General features: G+C 33.7%; 1 pseudogene; it reads left to right on the top strand.

Moving 5' to 3' along the window:
- The first annotated feature begins 2,549 nt into the window (after window positions 1-2,549).
- On the top strand, window positions 2,550-5,591 carry LOC120144669 (annotated as a pseudogene).
- Window positions 5,592-18,094: the final 12,503 nt, after the last annotated feature.

The following is an 18,094-nucleotide window of genomic DNA, read 5'->3' as shown; positions in this document are numbered from 1 at the left end:
CAACCCTACATATGGTGTCAGTGACTATGCAATTATAGGGTTAACCAAACTGCTTTAAATATTTTATTACTACATGCATAATGCATAGTATATTTACTATGCAAGCTTATAGATAAAAAATTGAATTTAAAATTTACCATTGAATTAGATATCACAATAAAATAAATAGATAATTATTATTCTTAGAGGTCTCAAAATTCAAACATCAGTAATTATAAAATATTTAAGTGTTTATTATAAAGTGATTAAAAATCTCTAAAACAAATACTATCATTTATAATCACACTTGATTAATAACAAAATATGACAATGAAATAAAACGGATATGGTGATAGAGTGATTAAAAATCTTGTATAGTTGCTTGAAATTAAGGAGAAAATGAATTTTAAGTGAAATTAAGAGGGACCATTGAGATAGTTTTGGAACTGAAAACTAAGTTTTAGTGAAGAGTGAAAAGTAGTGAAAACTAAGTTATTTTATGAAGTGATTTTTTGAACTGTGTAACTAGTGGAAAACTTTGTCAGGTAAGTATCATGTATTAATTTAGTTGAATTGTTATGTAAAATTTTATGACTCGTTTTGTATTTCTAGTAAATTATGATGTTAAAGTTAGTTTGTTGCATGAAACCAAAAGAATGTGGAAAGTGTTTCAAATGTATAAAGCATATATTAATAGGGCTTATAATAGAAATATTAAAAGCAGTAACTAAAATTCATAAAATAAAATTTCAGGGGTAAAATTAGAATTATCAAAAGTAAATTGCGAATAAAATGCATAAAATATAAATAGTTTGGGTAAAAATAAGATAGTAGAAAATAAAGAGCAATTAAAAATATGAGTAAATTCTAATTCTTCATTTGTATAAAATTGTTGAAAAATACTTTCTAAAATATTGGTGTTATTATTATTATAATTATTTGATTATTATATTAAAATAATAATAATATTATTATTTTACATATTATTATCATGTTAATAATATAATTTTTAGGATACATTTTTCGTATGATCATTTAATTGTTGTCTCTTTTCATTTTAACCATCAATTTCAAATATTTATCAATTAAATCATTCAACTATTTTATTAAGTCAATCAAGTCACTAGCCATTAATATTTGATGGATATGCTAACCTGACAATTTATAAAATTTTATATAATTATATATTTGATCATCATTACTCATAAATTCTATCAATTTAGTCATAGTTTTAATTTAATTTAATGAAATTTAGTCTTTAACTAGATGATGATATGTGTCACAATATGATTGAAGAGTATGTTTTTAATTTTAATTAATTTAATTTATTTTTCATCCAATCAAGATAGTGCATATCTCACCACCAAATTTGATAGATGTAATTATAGAAGAAGAAACATTATCGGTAAGGAGGGGGACTCAAACCAAGATTACAGAGAATTGTTTTGTTTAGTCTCATGATTATTAAAAGTTACAAAATAGGCCCCCCAATTATATGATATTACTTTATTGAGTCACTCGAATATTAAAAGTTATAAAATGATCCATGGTTTTTCATATGTTTCAAACTCATTATTTTCCATTAAAAAATTAATAACAATTTGAGATGGACATTAACCTGTTGACTGAGATATGATAGTCATTTGAGATTTTGGGATTAAAATTTATCACATCATAGTCATCAGCTTAATGTCCAACTCAAATTGTCATCAATTTTTAACAGAAAATGATTAAATTTGAACATATGAATATTCAGGTGACAATTTTATAACTTTTGATAATTGAGGACTTAAAAAAACAATGTCATATATTCGAGAATCATTTTAATAATAAAAAAACTCAATAAAATAACGTCATATAGTCAGAAATCGTACTATACCGTGTTATATATTGTAACTAATGAAAAAAAGAGTATTATTACATTAATTAATCACATAATTAATTTTATTTTCTTCATAAAATTCAGATTTTAAAAAAATCATTTTAGTGTAAAATTCATATGCGAAAAAAGCCATTCTAATAATTCTGCGAATCCAGATGATTTTTTTAAAGAAAACATTTTAGTGCATTGTGCATGATGCTTTTTTCTTCTTCTTTTCACTCCGTCATTATAATTATATTTAAATTAATATATATATATATATATATATATATATAATGATTTTAATTTTACTTTGAGTATTCAATCCACCATTACAGTAATTGATCACAAAATTATCTTTATTTTCTTTATTATTTCCTTTAAAACCTTTCGTGTCTAAATGTCTTAAGCCATGCATTTATCCCACTAATATCAATATACAAACAAGTGTGAATATATTATATATAATATACAAGTTTGGAATGTTGGCATGTAAGTATGCATGAACATCAGCAGGTGTTTGCATGAAACACCCAACGTGGCAGCCTTGTAAAAGCCCACATCTTTTTATGTTTGATTTTACCTTCTCCATCGATATATATATATATATACACATATGGAAGATTAATTCAAATTCCAAATGCATTTTCTTGCCTTATCCTCAAAGTAAAATAGAGGTTGAAGTGTTGAATTTGAGGGGCGATCGATGATGGAGAGGAAACATCTTTCTTCCATTGCCAACCATGTTCTTCGAACAACTGCACAGTATAATTATACCACCCTCTCTCTGTTCCTTAATTAATGAGTAAAGGGTAGAGTCAGAATTTAAATACTGGTCGGTTAATGGCCATTATATAATGATAAAAGTGTTATTCAAAACCGTTATTTTCACAATCACGACAATCACGATATATGTAATGACTAATAATAGTGATTAACTTCACAATCATGATATTTGTAATGACTAGCAATAGTGATTAACACAACATAATTGAAAACGCAATCACAGCCACAATTCAATAGTCTGATAATGTTATTTGTATGTTCTTCGAATATGAACACCGACGTCGGTGATATTCGAGTAATCTATGTGCTACATTAATCCAGGGAACTAGGTACTGCGGTGGATCATTTGGTGGAAGAATTTGAAGCCAGATGGAACGCTGAAGTTGGTGAATATTCGAGGAAATTGATAGAATTTTGCAGTTCCAAGGCCCTCCCTAAATTATGTCAAAACATAGAAGAAAGACTAAAAAATGGATCATACAGCCGGTTCACATATGACATGATGCTTACATGGGAGAACCCTACTGCCTCAGTAATCAAATTTCTACTGAAAATATGGATTTCAACTTTTCATTATGTTTATAATATCTGTGCCGAAGTTGTCAGATTTTCTGTTTGATGAGTTCGCAGGATACCATTTCCAAGGAGAAAGAAGACCAGAAAATACCAGTAAATTTTCCCCCGAGCAGGATGGAATCCCTCTTTTCTATTCAGATTTGATGGCACTCCTTGTAAGTGAATTTATTTATCATCATTCAATTGCTTCAGTTTCGGTTTCTTGAAACATTGTATCCATATGTTGATGATATCCCTCTGTTCTATACTTCATTTCCTAGTGTAGGTCATTCTTGGGGTACAGTTGATTTGTGTGCTTTCTTGATAGGTTAATGATGAACCAAGTGTTGGAGAAGATGCCTTTTTGTGGTTGGGATCATTAGTTCCATTAGTTGCGGACATTGTCAATGGAAGATTCACATTCGAAACTCTATCCGCGCCTACTGGCAACCGGCTCTTCTTCCCTGCATATGATAAGTTCCAAAAAGAAATCACCAAGTTAGCCTTGTAACTTTACTTGAAATAAACAGCAACAACTAGCTAGAAATAATGAGTAAAGATAACTTAAAATTCGTTCAGGGGTCAAATTGATCAAACTTGCCAAGTTCAAGGGCTATTTTGTGTTTTATGCCTTATTCGTTTCAAATTCTGTGAGTAGAGCCCAAAATGTTGGTTTCAAATTCAGTTTGCAATCGTGCTTTATTTGTTCTCATTCAATGTTGGTTCAACAGTTGCATGAAGCATTTGCAGAAACAAGCAAAACCAGAGGATATAGAATTAGCTGATGATTAAATTATTTTGCATGTTGAAGGAACGGCCACCACACAAAGAGTAGTCCGCCATATTGGAGGAACAAGTTGGCCTGGTTCATGTTTGATTTCATTTCCTGGTTTAGTAAGAATGTTCAGGCATTCAAAAAAATGTATATCTTATGATCATATAAGTCGTTACTTCGAATTTAGTTAATTTGGAGGTTAATTTTCTAGGTAGGCTTACACTGACGAATTATGCTATCTACTTCGAGGCCTCGGGAGTATTTACATATGAAGATGCATTTAAGATTGATCTTTCGAGGGATATAGAACACAGTGTTAAACCGGCTCCCACTGGTCCATGGGGTGCTCTGCTTTTTGACAAAGCCATTGTCTATGAGTCACCTGAACTGTAAGTATATGGTCGCAATGAATTATCACTGACATTACTATCTGTATGATTTCCCAGTCGAGATATTATAACACGTAGGTAAAAGCTTACTGATCACCTGAATCTCTAAATTCAATTCAACAATGCATCAGTCGGTAAGTGCTGATTTGAAAGTTGATATAACTTCTTGACAATTAACGCCGATATTAAAGCTTATTGAAAATTTTTGATTGCTCTTATTCGAGTGACCTGAGATCCCGGTTTTTCTAGCCAAGAAGTACTGCTGGAATTCCCAGAGATGACGAGCTCCACAAGGCGTGACCATTGGCTAGCTCTCACAAAGGAGGTTCTGCTAATGCACAAATTTTTATCTAAATTTAAGGAGGAAGGTCAAATACAAGCATGGGAGATGCATGCAAGGAGCATTTTGTGCATCATAAGGCTTCATGCAGCTAGAGAAATGCTCAGAATTTCTCCCCCAGATCTCACAAAGTTCTTGATTTTTGCTTTATATGAGGAGTTACCTAAGGGGGACTACGTACTCGAACAGCTTGCTGAGAGTTTAAAGAGGGTAAAAATGGGACAACCTTGTAGTGCACACTCCATACTGAAGAAAATAAACTTTCCGCATCCGACTATATTGAGACTTAAACAAAAGGAGTGAACGACAAGAGTAAAGCTATCGAAGATGATATGACTTCACTAGAGACTGCCATTAATCAAACCAGAAAGGAAGAAAGGGAAGTTGCTAATGCTAAAGAAGCAATGGAGGGGCTAAAAGAAGAAGGGATCGGCGAAAACACTCTCATTCTTGTGGTAATTACACACTTTCCTCTCTAAAGCCCCATCATTTGGTTCGAGCCAAGTAATCTTTGATATTTTTTATCGTTCAAACATATCCTTCTTTCTAAATTAGATCTTAGGATTGATGTAAAAACCTTATATTTTACACTCCTCTTTTGGCATCTATAGGAGCTACTAAAGCCAATCAAGAGTGCAATCGTTTGGTTTCGAGAAATTATTTCATGGAAGCGACCAGCAGCTACCTTTGTCGCAATTACCATAATTACAGTAATTGAGTACAAGTAAGTTTGTTCTGATGCAAATTCAAGTCTAAAGACATAATGAAGCACTAGGAAATCATGTTGTGGTTCTTGTTATTGCAGGGAATTGGTTGGGAAGTCGATATCAGCACGCTTGCTTGTATTGGTATCGAAAATGATCCAAGCTAGACTAGAAAGGCTCAAAGTAAGCAAAAGGAGATAACTGTGTGCACTGCCTCGGAGCCGATAGGGTTGTCAAGAGAGAACATAGTTTCAGCACAGCATGGATTTATTACAATTTACGGGATAATACATCAAGCAAATGTTACAATTGCGAAGTTGCATTCAATTCTTGTTTCAAGGGCACACGAGGTAACTCATGCAACTTCATTTTCTTTTCATACTGCAATCGGACTAACGCTCGGTTTGTTTGGTGTCAGCATGCAGATATGGTGATGTTGGGCTCGTCAGTTTGGCGATATTGCTGGCGGTTATTCCTTTCAAGTATCTGATAATAAGTGGTGTATTACATATGATAATGATGACATCGAAGCTAGGGAAGCACATGAGAAATTACCAAAGTGAGAGGCGAGTGAAAGAATGGTGGGACTCCATTCCCCCTACACCTATTCGAATTGTGGATCAGCCTGCCCTAAACAGGTAATGAGATATGATGAGCAAAACTGTTGTTTAAATATGTTTTTGGTGAAAACATGTGCATATCTATTGTGTGAATCTCGGTTTTACACTTCATGTTTGAAGATTTAGAGTGGAGCGTATAATAAGGCTAAATTACACCCAGGCGTGTGTTTATATTATTAATTTTTTAATTATTCTAATTATAACAATAATTTTCTATTGTAGTTTCAATTACACCATCAAGTCGTTATTTTAATAATATGACAAAAATTATAGGTTCTCAAATAATTTGAGAAAAACTATAGGTTTTAAATATGAGAAAATAATAGATATTTTTTAATTTGATAAAAAATTATAGAATTTAGAAGATATTATTTATTTGAAAGATTTTGTTGTGTTTGAATATCTAATAATTATTTTTTATTTTTGTATTTTATTAATATAATTTTAATTTTAACTTAATTTAAGAAGATTAATTCTTCATCTTAAAAGGGATAATCGAACTTCGAAGCTAAATACACAACCAAATATTGAATCAATATCATTAATTGATTTTTAGTTGATAACATTTATATATCTTAAGATAAATGATAGATTCAAAAATATTATAGATTAAAAATAATTTTAAAAAAGAATATACATTTTAATAAAATTGATGAATGTGTCACCTCGACGAGTACTGCTGATTATTAAACAATGAGCACCATTGATTTAATTTACAAAACTTTAATGAATCTGACACGCTTGATGAATAACGTTAAATCAACAAAAATTTAATGAATATGAAACGGCCAACGAGTATCGTTAAACATCATTAACGATAAGAATCATTGATTTAATTTACAAAATTTTAAATTTTAAAAGAGTCAACCACAATTATAAATTAATTACAATTTTTAAAAAAGTAAACATTATTTAAAATAAATATTAATTCTATTATGTTTTATATTTTTTTGAGTAAAATATACCAGTGACCATTTATTTATAGCCTCTTTTAATTTTGATCACTATTTTTGAATTTTTTTCAATCAGGTCACCCAACTATTTTAGTGTATCGTAACACCCTAATCCAATCCGACCTAAAATCCATATGATTAGAATGTCACACAAAACCACTTAAGTGACTAACCATCTTTTTAAACATTTAACTAATTAAACATAATATAAATACCAAAATATAATACAGATACGATATATAAGTATTTAAAATAAGAGGAGCTCCAAGCAACAGTCTCCAAAAAAATATGTAATTGTAAAATAGAGTTTACGACTTAAATAAATAACAAGGGTTTAAGACAATATATGTCCACTATGACACTCGTGACGTACTCTGCAAGAAAAACAAGTGGAAATTTCAAATCTTGCGATGAGCTCCTCAACTGTCACCTAAGAACCTGTGCATAGAAACACACTCCATATGTTGAGCTCACAAGTTCAATGCCACACAAATAACTCTACTATATAATCCTTGCATCCAACATATAAGCATTCTACAAGTATATTTATAAACATTTGCATACACAATCATAAGACCCAAAGTAAGCATCATGGAGTGGCTCGGGGTTACTTAACATCACGAAACTCACATCCAAATTTAGCTTACTAACAACCGTAGGCAAGACATGGGACACATAGCATTAATATCTCCCTATACCTCGAGCTGGGTGCGGGTCACATAGCATTTGTACCTCGCTCGGTTAGTATACTCCTCTAGAGTACTTCGGATATGCCTAGGTCACTTAGCATCGACATAACATCCAACCAACATTTTAAGTGCCAAAGCACTGGATTGGATATATCCGGATAATCCCTTACTCAACTATAACAACGTCGTACATAAGTAATTCGGGTGTCATTAATGTTTTCCCGAGCATCAAGCAAGGCATAAGTCTTATGAAATCCTACCTCATAAAGATATTATGTTATCACACAATTATTAAGGTTTTCACTTGTAAGCTTATTAAAAGGTTTCCATTCACCAAACCCTTTGGTTTCACTCTTTTAAGCCTAACTAGGCTTATAGCCTAATAATTCATGTTGGTACCGATTCTCCTTCTTGGGTATCAATATTCCCTTTTGTATTATAGATACCTCCCTGGGTATCGATACCAAAATTGCATTTGATGTTTTAAAAATACCTCAGTATTGATACCCTTAATAGAGTATAGATATTCCCCTAAGTGTCAATACCAAAATGGCCTACTAGAATCTGATTAAGTTCTAAAGTATCGATACTAGGTTCTGATTATCGATACTACTTGAGCAATATCGATACTCTTTGATTGGGCATCAATACTTTCCTCACAAATCCCTTTGAAGTTTGCCTATCCACGTTGAGCAGTATCAATACTATTCTTATAATATCGATACTTTATGCCCATAAAACTTTATTTCTCTTGTCTAAAACCTCCCAAAACAATTCTAAGGTATCCCCAAGGGCCACAAATTGTGTGTAAAGCTTATTAAAGTTTAAGGAACATGAAAGGTTATTACTTTACACATGAATAAAAAAAATTCTCATTTTCATGCTTTGAAACCCCCAAGTGCACACAAATGGCTCGTACACACACAAATGCATCCAAAACTAAACATGTTGATCTACAAGCAATAAGGAAAGGTTAGAAGTGTGTTACCTTACATTTAGAGTTGTAGTAACCACAACAAGCTTACCCAATCACTTTTTCTCTTTGTCTTTCCGCATGAGCTTTCACCTACTTCTCTCACTTGAATAATAAATGAAAATGAGTTATCAACCTATCTAGGATCTCAAGAAAGGTAAGAACGAGATTTCTAAATCTTAGGAATGATTTAGAGCATTCCATAAGCTCTAAAACACAAAACCCTTTTTAAACCCACCCATGGCCAAACTCTAAGGTTGGAGGGCTTAAAAGGGAGGTTAAAAGATGGAGATTACCAAACTTACCTCTATATTTTTGAATTAGGAATGAGTACCAACAAAGTCTTCAATTTTGTTTACAACACCAAGGAGAAAGATGGAGAATTTGAATGAGACATGAGACAAATGGTGAGAAAAAAGAGATATGAGAGTGTTTCCCTTTTATTTGTGTTTTCCCCTATCCTGACCTCACCATTATAAAAGAAAATCAGCTTTTGAATCTTTTAAGGGAATTTTACAATTTTAATCCTCTTTCATTTAGCCCTAAATTAATAAAGCCAAATTTTACTACCGATTGGGCCTCAAACCAAGCCCAATTACTCTATTAATCGACATGGGTTTCTTACAAGCTTATTAGGTGTATTTAACTCTCTCTTATTTTATCCTGAAACTTACAACCCAAAAATCATGTGATTACAACTATCACTTCCTAAAAAGAAAATTTCATCCTCGAAATTTATTTGTTTGGGTAGAAAATATGTGAGTACTAAAGTTACATATCCTCCTCGATTTCCCAAGTTGCTTCCTCAGTCTCATAGTTCCTCCACAAAACCTTCACTAGCGAAATTCACTTGTTTCTTAATTCCTTGACCCCTTGATCCAAAATCCTTATTGGCTCTTCTTAATAGGTCATATCCTGACTTACTTTGATTTGCTCTAACGGAATGACATGGGAAGAGTTAGAACGATAGCTCCTAAGTATCGATACATGAAATACATTATGGATGCACTCTATCTATAGAGGAAATGCTAGTCAGTAGGGTATGGGTTCAACTCTCTTAAAAATCTCATAAGGTCCAAACAAATATGGAGTTAAATTCCCCTTGTGCCCAAATCTAAGCACTCTCTTCCAAGGTTACACCTCGAGGAAAATTTTATCACCCACCTCAAACTCCATGCCTTTATGTTTTAAGTCTGCGTATGATTTTTGTCGGTTAAAAGCTTCCTTTAAATGACACTGAATCAATTGGACTTTCTCTTCTACTTCTTTGATCAACTTGGGGCCAATGAACTTTTTATCACTAAGCTTTGTATAACACAAAGGCATCCTACATTTTCTTCTATATAAGGATTCATAAGGAGTCATCTGAATGCTCATAAGGAGTCATCTGAATGCTTGACTGATAGCTATTGTTGTATGCGAATTCGACTGATGGAAGTTGGTCTTCCCTACTACCCTCAAGGTCTAACATGAAACACCTAAGCATGTCCTCCGAAATTTGAATTACAAGCTCGAACTGACCACCGATATGCGGATAGAAAGCGAAACTAAAATACAATCGGGTACCCAATGCCTTGTGAAGTACTTTCTAAAACCTCGATGTGAACCGTGGATCTCGATCGAATATAATTGACGTCAATACACTATGAAATCTCACCATCTCCTAGACATACTATCTCACTAGTAACCAATCACAAAATCCATGGTCACACTATACACTTCCATTACAAAATATGGATAGGCTGAAGCAACCCTAATGCAACTTAATGTTATGCTTTAACTTGTTGATAAGCCAAGCACGTAGACACGAACTAAGATATTTCTCTATTCATACCTGACCACTAATGCAATTGACAAAGGGCTTAATAAACTTGTTTCCTCTTGGTTGAACTAGGAATAGATTACAATGTGCCTCACTAAGGATTTTGGTTCGTAACTCTTTGCTATATAGAACACACAAACATCCATGGAAATACTATACATCGACAATTTTTAGCTCAAATCCAGACATCTCACCACGATAAGTTTGCTCAACTTTAGCTAATAAGCGATTGCCAGTTCTCTATAGTTATCTCACATTCTTAATCCACTCAAGTTTAACTCATAACTCAGCTAACAATTCACCATCAGCGATCAAACTCAAATGCGCTAGCAATGCCTGGAGACCAGACATTGTGTTTTGACTCAAAACATTTGCCACTATGTTTGCCTTACCCGGTTGATAATTGATCACACAATCATATTCTTTAAGCAACTCCACCCAACATCGCTACCTCAAATTAAACTCTTATGGTCGGTGAAGATATAGTACTTCTCTCTGAAAAGGTAGTGTCTTCAAATCTTCAAGGTAAAGATCATGACTGTTAGTTTCAAATCACGAGTAGGGTAGGTGTGTTCATGTATTTTAAGTTGACAGTATGCATAGGTAACCACTTTACCCTCTTGCATCAACTCACAATCCAAACCGTTCAGTGAAGCATCAGTAAACACAATACAATCCTTATACGACTCCGATTTAGTTAACACTGATGTTTGAGTTAAAATCTTATTTAGTATCTTGAAACTCTGATGACACTTATCATCCAATATAAATGGTACTCCATTTTACAACAGCTTGGCCATTGGAGCAACAATCATAGAAAACCCTTTTACGAATTGGTGGTAGTAACTGGTAAGCCTTAGAAAATTACATACCTCGATCAAACTTAGTGATGGTTCTCACTCAACCATGTCTTAAATCATTAGAGGGTCAACTCAAATACCCTTCGCTGATACCACATGGCCCAAAAATGATACATCTAATAACTAAAACTCGGACTTGCTGATTTTGGCGAATAATTGACGTTCCCTCAAGGTCTAAAGCACAATACAAATGTGGTGTTCATGTTTTTCTTTCAAATGCAAGTACATCGAGATGTCATCAATAAACACTACTACATATTGGTCTAGATACTTATGAAAGATCTTATTCATCAAGTCCATGAAACTGGTTGGGGCATTGGTGAGAACAAATGGCATTACTAAAAACTTGTATTAACCATATCAGGTCTTAAATGTAGTCTTCGCTATGTCGGCCTCTTTAACTTTTAACTGGTACTACCCCGATCTCAAATCAATCTTATAAAATAATCTAGCTCCCTTAAGTTAGTTAAACAAATCATTGACCCTCGATAGCATATATTGATTTTTCACAGTTATCTTGTTTAATTGATGACAGTTAATGCACAACCTCATTTACCCATCTTTTTTATTTACAAACAACATCGATGATCCATATAGTGAGATGCTTGGTCGGATAAATTCTCAATCAAGAAGTTTTTGGATTTATGCCTTGAGTTCCTTCAATTCTATCGGTACAATGCGATAAGGAGCAATGGATATTGGAGTTGAATCTGGCATAACTTTATTGTCAAACTCTATTTCTCTATCAGGTGGTAAACCCAACAACTCCTATAGAAAAACATTAAGAAAGTCCATCACTACACGAATCTTCTGAAGCTCTAGACTCAGATCTTGAGTGTCGACCAAGTGAGCTAATAATGCCTCACAACTTATGCTTATCAACTTGTTGGCCTCAATGGTTGAAACAACCCTCGAGGTACAACTGAGCTCCTCGCTTTCCATCACGATCTTGGTGTAATCTAACTTAATAAGTTTAAGTTGTCCATCCCTACACCTCATAATCACATCGTGCTTAGATAACCAATCCATCCCATGGATCATATCGATCTAACGAAAAGGTAGTTTCATCAATTTGGGTGGAAAAATTTATCCTCAAATCTTTATCAAGCACTTATAACTAACCTTTTCGATCAACACATCTATTCTTAGAGGACTTGAAACCCAAACCTTGACCTTTAAGTTCACGGTTGAGATATTTATATCTCGGATAAGATTACAAAAATATAGGAGTGGGTTGACCCCGATTCAACTAAAGTAATAATATGTATATGAAAAATTATAAAGATACCTAAGATGACATTAACAACCTCACAATCCTCCTCAAATTTGACTATGTACTAGCGAGAGAAAACCCTATCCTCAGGGCTGACTACAGACCTGATGGTACCCCATACTCTATTTCCAAGAAGCTAAGCTACCTCATCTCTAAAATGATCCTCGACCCTCTGGTGTTCACTAAGCCACTCTCTACACAACTGGTAATGCTACACTTTTTGCCTCGGGTAGTATCTGATGAGGTGCACAAGGGATTCATACCCATAGCACGATTTGGAAGCTCATTGGTAGTCTCTAAGTGCCTTCTACCATTGTGTATGTCAGTTGAGGGTTGCATGGCTCAAGTTAAATTGTAACTTGTCTAAACCTTTGGAACAGAGAACATGAAGGTATTTATGACCCTCAGGAGTCTCTCGCCCTCTTGGCTAAGGTTTGGGATGATACAGTAGTTTCCAGGGCATTACAACTCTATTCCACATTATTACTCGAAAGAATGGTTCTCATACTCAGGACTTGCTCAATAGCCTTGGCCTGACGAGTCAGCTCAGTGAAAACTATAGGTGGACTAATAGCTAGGTGAGTAAAGATGTCTATATGGAGACCCTCCTTGAACCTCCTATAGTAGTTCTCCTCCATCGCCACTAACTCTAATGCATAGCAAGGTCAAGCATAAGAAATCACTCTCATACTCACAGACGGAGCAGTCACCCTGAGTCAAATACAAAAATTACTCTCTTAGGTCATCGGTATGGGTCTCGTTGATGTACTTCACTCTGAACTCTAACAAGAAAAGCTCCCAAGTTAATCATTTGGGTCTAACACTAACTCCGCAATCTCCCACCAGTTTATCGCATCACTCTTTAGTATGGTGGCAATGCACTCTAACTTACCCTCGAAGGTAAGGTGAAGTTTTCACAAGGTGCATAGGGTCTCGCAAACCCACTGGTCGGCGGTTACTAAATTGTCACCTCCTGAATCGGGGAAGTCAATGGTCTTCTAATGGAATAGTCTCTCAATAAAGGACTCCTAAGGGGTTTCTAAGGGTGGAACGTGGAGAGCGGGTGCAGCGGGTGTGTTAGGGATAATCCTCATGATGTGCCTCAATGCCTATGTAATGTCTCTAAAGAAAGTAGAATCGTCTACGTCTTCCTCCTTCGGGATGCCAACATCCTCAGAGTCGGGAATAAACTCGTCAACCAGGGTGATGTGATCCCAATGAGCCCAAACTTTCTTCTTGATCTGATTAAATCATTGAAGTTTACCAAGGCTTATTCAGAGGGAGTTATACCTTACTTCATCCTATACCTACTCATTTATACACTATATTTTATCATATTTTTGTATTTACCTCTTAGGATATGCTTATCATATGATATCATTCATTGCATGAATTTGCATGAGTTTTATTAGTTGCATGATATTCATTGCATTTAATAAGTGTGTTGTTCATTTATGCATGCATTGCATTTAATGCATCTAGTTCATTTAGGGAAGTAGTTCATTTATGCATATTTATATAATTTAGTAAGCTACTTCATTCGTGCATCTAGTTCATTGAATAAAGTTCTTGTTCATTGAATAAAGTTAGTTCATTAATTAAACTAGTTCATTCATCAAACTAGTTCATTTATTAAACCAAATCTTAATTGTTTGATGCATGTTTTCAATTAAAGATTGAATAAAGTTCACCTTTGTGTCTACGTGCATGAGAGAAGTTGAAGGGTTTCAACAGATGCAAGAATATCAGTCAGAAAGTCTTCTAATTATGGATGTGATAAGGATGTGTTTAGGTCCAAAAATCAATTATGAATTATTCATATAACTCTTATCTTTCCAACGCCTTTTGAATCACCTCAATCTGATATGGGGAGCTTGAGATATGATCGATTTACTGAAGACAGTGCAGGCTGCAATTTTCATTACGGGAATTTTATACATGGATGATTTGAATGAGTTTGAGCTAAGGAAGAGTCCTTTCATCTTCTACCAAGAGACAAGAAATTGATGGCCATCTTAATTCACCAATTCAAGGAATTCAAGGTTGATGTTAACACCCATTGAAGGCCATTCATTTTCAAGCAAGGGGACATGCAATAACCAACATTCAAAACTTAAAATTCGAGGCATTTATCATCTTTTGAAGGCTGATCATATTATACAAGGGAACAAGTAATGAATGCTGATTTTATTTCATTTAAATACCACATTAAGTGATAAAATCAACAAGGAATTTGAAGAGATAAGCTAATTTAGACATGTAGGATGTCCACATTCATCCTATGACTTCATTTATCCTCTTTTCTTCCATTTGCAAGAAAGACAAGGTAACCCAAGAGTCACCCCTCCTTTTTGGTCTAATTTAAGGATAGAATTATCTCAAATTAAATCTTAATTCATCCATTTTCAATCTACATGGCCATCCATCAAAGGATAAGAAGAATGACAAGTCATTTAATTAAATTAAATTGCAATTACGTGTTTGTTTCATTTTAATTGTAAAAACTCTTCATATGGTTCCTATCAACACTATAAATAGAAACCTCCATGGCATTTGTACATGGAAATGTTTGCATAATAAACTCTTTGAAAGGTTGCTTTCATTTTAGTTCTTGGATTAGAACTCTATCGATTTCTTGTCAGTCTTGAAGGCTTCCTCCATTTCATTTTTTATAATGTTCGTTCCAAGCTCACATATAGCTAGTGGGTCACATTCCACCCTATATCACTTCGATTTCATCATTGTATATTGTTGGTTCCTAGCTCCATATAGCTAGCGGGTCACAATCCATACTTTTTATTTCATCATTCATCTCCCATGCCATAACATCTTTTACCTTCACCATACTTCCATTCTTTCCACACTATAAATTATTATCACCACTACACTTTCTACATACATTTTTCTTCATTTCGTTAAACCATAAAAACCATCACTCGTCCATCACTTTCAAACCACTTTATCATAACCTACAACTTTTCATTTTTAATTTACTTATATCAATTTATTTCTTGTAACGTTGTTTGTGCATTTTCAGTCTTCAATCAAAGCACTATGAAGTTCTTATTAGAATCACGATTGGGAAACATCTTATATGACTCAAAACACATAACCAGAATCATATCATTTGGTATCAGAGCGAGCCAATTCAGTAAGCGTATCATTTTTCTCTCTCCTGGGTTAGTTAAAAAAAGAAAAAAAATTAAAGAGGGAGAGAGTAATTCTTTTAATCTTTGATAAAAATAATTAAGAAAGTTTCATATTTGTTTCATCGTTTCTTTCATTATATTTGCGATTTCATTGCCTATTCTCATCTTCGTTCTTTCTTGTAGCCAATAATTTCTTTACTCACATCATTTTTCCAACCAAGCCCCAATTGTTTTAGTCGAAATCTATGAGACGCCTTGTAAACCTCGACAGAGTTCCACAAGAACTTTAAATGAAAGCAAGAGCGGTAAAAGACAAGAGTGTGAATTAAGAGTAAAAGTCATCCCGAGTGAAGCACGAGAGGAGAGACTTTTCGTTGGAGTGTATTGATGAGATTTTGTTGGCGAGGATTTAAATCTTGTTATTTACTAACTCTCTCAACAATCGAGAGACAATTCTCATATTTCAGGAGGTGATGCCCAAAACGATGGTAGTGCACCAAACTTGCAAATGCAATTCATGACACTAGAGATAAGGAGTTTATTTCAAAAGCATCTTGACCCAATCTCAAAGAAATTTGAGTGAATGATCGAACAACCTTCTTGTTCACAAACGCATCCATTGAAGATCAAAACATAACTAAAAATGAGAGATGATACTCGATCCTTTTCTAGTTCTACATCTAATTGTAGTAGAAGATCTTACAAGGAGGATCCCAATTTTCTAACAATAAGAAATGTCAAAAGTTCAACGGGAAGTGAGCCAAGGAATTTTGTATCTTTCAAGCCAGAAAGTCTAGCTCGTCTTCAAGTTTGTTTTGATAATTTTGTCAAAGAAACACAATTGCAAGAACAACTTCAAAAGGAAAGTGTTTGCAAAAAAGAAGAATAAGCGAGAGTTAAAAAAGACATTGAGAGCATTGAAAAGATAATTGAGAGTGAAAATGAGCACATTGAAAAACAAGAGTGTGGTATTGAAGAGATAGTTAAAAAAAGGATGAAAGTAATAGAAAAGAAAGTGTAGAGTTGGAAAATTTGTTTTCTACTAACCAATCTTTTCTTCCCGCTCATCATCTTCATTTACAGGATATTTCAAGAGTCATACCTTTATAAAATGATGATTCAAGAAGCATGTCCATTGAAGTTCCAAAAGGAGTGACATTTGAAGTTTCAAAGGTTGAATCACTTAAAATTCCAAGGGACTTGTTTATTGACATTCCAAGTATACTCCATCCATTAGAAAAACCTCATAAAAGGGAAGTTTCAATGAATCTAATTCTTGAGAATGTCAAGGGTCAAATTCCATTCGCAAACTTTCATGATTTTTCTATGTTCATTCATTTTATTAATAGTGTTTCATGTTCAAACTTAGATTTATTTTGTAGAACATTGATTCATTGAAATTCTCTTGCTTGTTATGATCGATTCAATGAGACGAAATGGGCATTATCGATTTATTCAGGGTTCATAAAGTGGAAGGGCACAAAGATTAAATTTGGCATGGCCTACCTACTTGAACTAGTCCAATAGAATTGTGCACATAAAAACCCAAACCTTTAATTCAATAAAGGTTTACAGAAGCTTCATGCATTAACTAATTGGCATGATGATTCCAAGAGAAACCATGAAGAAAGATCACATGAACCAATGCATATTTCCATGAAGAACCTCAACCATCGACCACTATCTCTGAATATTCTTGGGTTTGATTTCCCTATCTCTTTAAATCTGATTTCCTTTTCTACTAATCTAGTTTTGATTGTAGGAAACGAAAGGAGACATCATTTTGAAAGAGAACAACACCAAAATATGAGAGGATTTGAATAGAAATGTTCTTTAATCAAAAGTCATAACCTTTTAGACCAAGGAATGATTCAAAGGACAAGCTCCTTCATCAATGGAAGAGATGTTTTGAATCAAGCCAAGGTTCAAAAGACAACTCTCGTTGCCAAAGAATATGATGTTTTAAAAAGAGAGATCCAAAAGTCATGTCTATATTCAAGTGAACCATATGAAAATAAGGTTAAAAGGGTGAATATCTTGATCCCGGAGAATGGGTTTTGTGTAAATCAAAAGTAAAGAAGTTCCCCGACCAAAGGAAATCAAAATTGTTCCCGTTCATAGCAAGTGTCGATTTGGGGACAAATCACATTAAAAAGGGAGGGAATGATGTGATCTTAATAATCCCTAACTTTCCTCTTGATCTTATTAAATCATTGAAGTTCACCAAGGTTGATTCAAAGGGAGTTTTACCTTACTTCATCCTATACCTGCTCATTTATGCACTATATTTTATCATATGTTTGTATTTACCTCTTAGGATATGATTATCATATGATATCATTCATTGCATGAATTTTATTTGTTGC

Source organism: Hibiscus syriacus, unplaced genomic scaffold, assembly GCF_006381635.1.
Source record: "Hibiscus syriacus cultivar Baekdansim isolate YM2019G1 unplaced genomic scaffold, ASM638163v2 tig00110890_pilon, whole genome shotgun sequence".
In the NCBI taxonomy this organism is placed as follows: domain Eukaryota; kingdom Viridiplantae; phylum Streptophyta; class Magnoliopsida; order Malvales; family Malvaceae; genus Hibiscus; species Hibiscus syriacus.
Note: the sequence above shows the minus strand (reverse complement) of the source record. Positions and strands in the feature narration are given on the sequence as shown.